Here is a 6,531-nt window from a genome sequence, read left to right on the forward strand (position 1 = left end):
GATGAACCATCTTGAGGTGTGATGTGCATGTACATCTCATGAGCATTGATCTTTCCCAAGATTTGTGTCGGTGTAGCGGTGGAAAGATCATCTTGGTGTAGCACGGTCACAATATGGCCATATTTGTCAATGGGGAGGACACTCAAGATTTTTCTCACAACATCGGATGGTGACATTTGAGTTAGTCCAAGCTCATTGACTTCCTCTACAAGAACATTCAAACATGAATACATCTCATTAGCACATTCTTTAGGAAGCATCTCAAATGAATTTAGCTTTTTAATAACAAGATGATAGCGTTCCTCACGCTCACTCTTAGTTCCCTCATGGAGCGCACAAACATCCGACCATAGTGCATGGGCGTCTTTGTGGTTCCTTACACGGTTGAACACAACTTTGCAAAGGCCTCTAAAGATGGTGTTGCGAGCCTTTGCATTCCATTTTTCATAATTAACCTCATCGCCTTGTAGTTGTGCGGGATTCCTAGGTCTTGGAAAACCATGTGAGGCGGCTCTAAGTATGCCAACGTCTAGAGCTTCTAAGTACGCCTCCATGCGAATTTTCCAATAAGGAAAATCATCTCCCTTAAAGATAGGTGGAGGTCCATCCTCGTGAGACATCTTGCTCTAAGCAGTTAAGCTTAAAAACATAAGCACGAGGCTCCGATACCAATTGAAAGGATCAAGATGCCCAAGAGGGGGGGTGAATTGGGCTAATTCTAAATTTTCTTGCAATAATTAAATCCTACGGTTAGCCCAATTAACCCCTTGTGCCTAGAAAGGTGTTTCTATTAATCTAACGCACAACGGACTTGCAACGTATATTCCAAACTTACTCTAGCATGGCAATTCTATGAATGTAAAGACAAGTATTGAATTGCTCAAAGTAAATGCTCAAAGTAAATAGAGAGAGAGGAACGCGGCGATGTTTTGCCGAGGTATCGGAGAGTTGCCACTCCCCACTAGTCCTCGTTGGAGCACCCGTGCAAGGGTGTAGCTCCCCCTTGATCCGCGCAAGGATCAAGTGCTCTCTACGGGTTGATTCTTCGACACTCCGTCGTGGCGAATCACCCAAAACCGCTCACAACTTAAGTTGGGTCACCCACAAGCTCCGCCGGGTGATCACCAAGCTCCCAATCACCACCAAGCCGTCTAGGTGATGGCGATCACCAAGAGTAACAAGCATGAACTCTCACTTGACCACTCGAAGCCTAATGAGAACGGTGGATGCACACTTTGCTACTCTTGATTCACTACTGAGGCTACTCTCTTGGATTCATGAATCTCAATCACCTCACTAGAACCTTGCTCTTCTTGGCACTCACAAACGTGTTTCTCAGCTGTTGGAAAGAGCAAAAGTCACTCCACACACGAGTGGAGGTTCTATTTATAAGGCAGCCTGAAAAACGAACCGTTATGTGCCTCTACGGGGTGACCGGACGCTTCGGTCATGTTGACCGGACGCTCCGGTCAGTTCAACCCACACACCAGTGTTTAAGTATTGACCGGACACTGGCAGGGTCCGATCACCACTGACCGGACGCGTCTGGTCGCATTAAACCCTCACTGGATGCTTACTGTACTCGACCAGACGCTGGATCTTCAGGGTCCGGTCAGTATTGACCGGACACGTCCGGTCGCAGATTTCCTTCTCTGGAACCTCACTGGAGTCGACCGGACACTACCTCTCAGCGTCCGGTCACTTGACCACTCCAGCGTTCGGTCGCACTGAACGCAATCACCTTGATCAAATGTACTGACCGGACCCTGCGGCCAGCGTCCGGTCGCACTGGAGCCAGCGTTCGGTCAGCATTTGACCCTCTATTCACTTTCAACTCTCGAACATATATGAATGAAGTTTGCTCCATAGGATCATAGGGCTGTTGTGGAGCTACCTAGTGCTAGTTTTAACAAGTGTGCACCACACCTAACTCACTAGACACATCTAGGTCAAGCTACCCGTCCATACCCCCCTTAATAGTACGGCCAAAAGAAAAAACAAAGTCCTAAACTACTCTAAGTATCATTCCAACTCCAATCGACACTTAGAACTAGTCATCCTTAACCTTGTCGTCCATCCTTTGAAAACCGAAACGATTTCCATCGTAGGGGCATGGCCACCTTGATTGCCCAATTGATCTCCATTACCATGACCTAACTTAATTGCCTCTGCAAAACTTACGTTAGTCATAGTAATCTTGTATTGTCATTAATCACCGAAACTCAACAAGGGGCCTAGATGCTTTCATCTCCCTCCCATCCTCTACCGCATGCGGCCGCTGCCTCCCCTCCTCCCGTCGGTGGCCGGCCCCCTCCCCTCCTCCCGCTGGCGGCCGGCCCCTCCCCTCCCTCTCTTCCCTGGCCCCTCCCTCACCGGCAGCGCCCCTCCCTCGGATCCACCACCCTGCCCCTCCCCTCCCTCAACGGCGGCGCCCCTCCCTCGGATACGCCGCCCCTCCCCTCCCCTCCCCTCCCTCACCGGCGGCGCCCCTCCCCCGGATCTGTCGCCCCCTCCCTCACCGGTGGCCTAGGCAAGCGCGTGCGATAGGTGGCCTGGGAGGCGGACGTAGAAGGCGAGCAACGCGTTCGCGAGGTAGCGGTCCGCAAGGAGGCCCAAGCGTGTGGCGCGAGCGTGGTGGTAGCGGGCTGGTGCTATCGACGGTGGGCTTGGTGGTGGCGGCGGCCGGTTGTGGCGTGGTGGTGGTGCTGGCGGTGGCGGGCTTTGTGGCGTGGCAGTGGGCTGGTGCTGGTGGCGGCGGGCTTCGTGGCGTGGCGGCGGGAGGCAAGGGTGGCGACGGCCGGCTTGTTTTTTTTTTTATTTTTTTCGAAAAAATGTTTGCCGAGTGTTTTTTGGGCACTCGGCAGAGTCTTTGCCGAGTGCCCGACAAAAAACACTCGGCAAAGATTGTTTGCCGTTAAGAAATTTATCGAGTGTCGTTTGCCGAGTGTAACACTCGGCAAACGCTTTGCCGAGTGTTTTTGGGGGCACTTGGCAAAGCAACTATATCCCGTAGTGATCCATGCCTTGTGGGCGCCGCGACTTCACCCCACGATCTGTCCTGCGTGCACCCCTGGGATCAGATTCGGACAGACTCTCCTCTGTGGTGAAGGATTGTGGTAAGAAGCTCTCAGGCTTGGAACCTTTCATCGACGTCGACGAGGCAAAGCAATTGGCCGAGGAGGCGGAACGGATGCGGTATCTGCGGGAGATGGCACGAGAGAAGAAAGAGGATGATCTACAGCAGATGCTGGAAGATAGCATCCTCGACTTCGATCCCAAGCAAGGGGGCGAGTACTACACCAGATTTACCTTCGCCGACCTCACAAAATTCAATCTCGAGGAGGAGTGTAAGTCTATCCTATCGGTTCAGTTCTGATCTGATCAATTCCCCTGCCTTGACCTTTAGTCATATCTACAGTATTGCTTACATGATCAAAGTATTATACTATATTCTATGTTATTTGTGCTTTCAAATATTTTTTGTTTGTCTATTCGAGCAGAGGTCATCACTGTCCAAATTTCTATCTCTTGAATTCGAAATTGCAATTGTACTTCACCGTTTATACTATCTTGAACTATTAGTTTGAATCTTATATGACTAAAGGATTATGGTAACAGACTCTCCTCCGTGTTCAATTCTGATCAGATCAATTCCTCTGCTCTGCCCTACCCTACCCTGACCTTTAGTCATATCTACCGCATTGTTGGCCATGAACAATTACAAAATTTTACACGGTCAGAGTATTATACTCCATTCTATGTTAGTTTGTGCTTTTAAATATATTTTGTTGATCTATTCTAGCGGAGGTCATCACTGTTGAGTTTTTGTCTTGGATTGGCAAGTGCATGTGCACTTCAACATTTATACTATCTTGAACGGTTAGCTTGAGTCTTATTTGTATAGAGCCTATCTTGATTCTTTTATTTTACTTTTCACACCACAGTGCCCCTTGGTCCGATGAGATTTACTGATGTTGTCTACAAAAATAAGGACGACTATGAACTGTGTGAGGGAATAAACTTCTTCTCTCTGTGAGAATAACCACTTTGAATGTTGGCTTCCCCATCAATGTGTATGGCACTGTAATTGCCAGAGACAGTCTGGACAAGAGGTGTGTTTATCTCTTCAGCCGTGAGAGAGATCAATGCCAACTCATCAACTCTGAGGTATGTACATTGGGCCGATTGGCAGCACTATTCCTCTAAATGAAGAACTGCTTGTATTTATTATGTGTTAGACAAGGATTGCAAAATTACACTGGCCTGCAATTGATTTCTATTGATCAATAAAGTAATCGCTAGTGGTTAGTTGGTCAATTACCTGTGTGATATTCATCCTCGTTTCTTGTTCTGAATTTATTTTTGGTGCTGAAAGTTGGAAATTTACACGCTACTGATCAATAATCCCCAGAATATTAGACAATCTGTATAGTTTTCAAATGTTACTAAATTGCAGATGTTCAGTATGGAGGGTAAACTTGTGATGTGTTAGTTTTCAAGTCTTTTTGGTTGGCACAATTAGCATCCCAAGGTCCATGAACAACCGGTAGAGAGAACTAGGTGATGCAACATCCTTTGTCTTATGGGATTCCACGAAATGTTTACACACTGATCCAATTGTTGTCCAATAGAAGTACATTGCTGTTTCTAGGGTGTGGTGTGGATATTATATGGAACAGAATAAACCTAAAGTTAAACATTATTTTACAAAAATTTATGTGAACATAAGTATGTATAATATATTAATGAATTATATTTGAACCCTTTGGCATAATATTTGTTTCTTATATTAGGGAAATTATTTATCACATTTTATTATATCAACACCATGCTTAATGGTACAACCATATGAACCTACAGCATCGTGATACCACATGTAAACTGATCATTAACTGTTTCATATGTGGTAGTAGTTTACATATGTTGGTTGGCTGTAATCATTCTATTTTGATTACAACATTATTGTATTCAGAGAAATATAACATAACACTTAACCTACAATGTAAACTTTTTCGTAGGATGAATCTTTGACCTTGACAGGTCCAAAACGAGTACTCAGCACTGATAGGTCCGAACTATGTTGAGATTGATTTGAAGATTAAGGATCATCAAGGGCAGGACAAAGAACTCAGTAAAGGAATGCTATCGATCCGTGGCATAGAGCGTCGACGGTTGAAGCAATGTGTGCTTGAAAGTGACTCTTTTGCTACCAGGCTTAGCACTGTGAATGTGCTGTACGGAGTTGTGAAAGATGCAGTGGAGGGTACTATTGCAATTGAAGTTCTACAAGGAGACTTTAATGGGAAAATCACTGCCCAGACCACCAGTATCCTGAACACCATTGTGCTTTACGATAGTCAAGTGGTTGGTGGCATGGCTGGTGATGGCACTGGAGCTATCAAGCTTATGCGATCCGTCGTATCTGTCTATATGAAGGATATGCTGATAATTGTTGCCGAAACCAGTGACGGTAAGTCTAAACAAACCATTGATTTTACTCCCAAGATCATCGGTAGAGAAGAGGAAGTTATGACTGTTGGTGTCACTAAGATGCGCATGAAGGTTGCGTGGTCGATAATGGACTTTTTAAGTGAGCTCTTTTCACCTTAAGGTTTGATGATGACAGGATCTATATGACTCAGTGCAACATCAGAGTAGCGATGGTACGATCATTATTTATTGGACCCTATAAATAAGTAGTCCCTAACGTGTTGAGCCTGTTATGTTGAATGAACTATTGTGTAACTGCTTGGGCCTGTTGTGTTGAACTATTGGCTAAGATATTGTGCTTTCGCCGCGTTATATCATGAACATGTGTGATACTTCTGTGTTTCATCACTTGACTAAATTGTTCTTGTGGATTATTTGGTGTCAGGTGAGTTGCCATCCTTCAAATTCACGCTGTTGTGCAAACAGGCGCACCGAATAAATCTGCCATGTCATAAATCTTTTGACAAAAGTGGTACAAAATTAAACTAGAATCTGTGAAAATGTTTCTAGTCTGTTACTCGATCGTCACAGTTGACACAGAAACAATGGGAATCTAGGAACGGCAAGGCTAGCGCCCGGACGTCCGGCCCCATGCCCGCGTCTAGACACAGCTCCCATTCGACGCACCTGCCGCTCCCTATCCCGTCCCCCGCGCATCCGTTGCGTCCACGTAATACGAGAGCCCACCCACCGCGCAGGCATCACAATGCCGTGATGGCTCCCGTGCGATGGCGATGGCATAGTTGAGCAGGCCGTTAGTCGATCAGGAGCAGCGTGATGAGGACCCACTCTAGGGCCGCGTAAGCCAGCGCGTCCTTCGGTGGAACGCTGATGCCACTGCTAGCTTACAGCCGACATCCCGACAAGTGCATCATTCGGTGGAGCGCTGCTGCTGCTCCCACGCTAGCTCTCTCTTCCTCGCTCGACCACCCGACATCGAGATCTACTTTTGCAACATTCAGATGAAACAGTTGCAACATACGACTAAAACAGATGAAACATTGGAACATACACTTGCAACATAGTCATTATAACATATGC

General features: G+C 46.5%; 1 pseudogene; it reads left to right on the forward strand.

Moving 5' to 3' along the window:
* Positions 1-3,019: 3,019 nt before the first annotated feature.
* On the forward strand, positions 3,020-5,610 carry LOC136503108 (uncharacterized; annotated as a pseudogene).
* Positions 5,611-6,531: the final 921 nt, after the last annotated feature.

The sequence above is a fragment of the Miscanthus floridulus genome, chromosome 14 (assembly GCF_019320115.1).
Source record: "Miscanthus floridulus cultivar M001 chromosome 14, ASM1932011v1, whole genome shotgun sequence".
NCBI lineage: Eukaryota > Viridiplantae > Streptophyta > Magnoliopsida > Poales > Poaceae > Miscanthus > Miscanthus floridulus.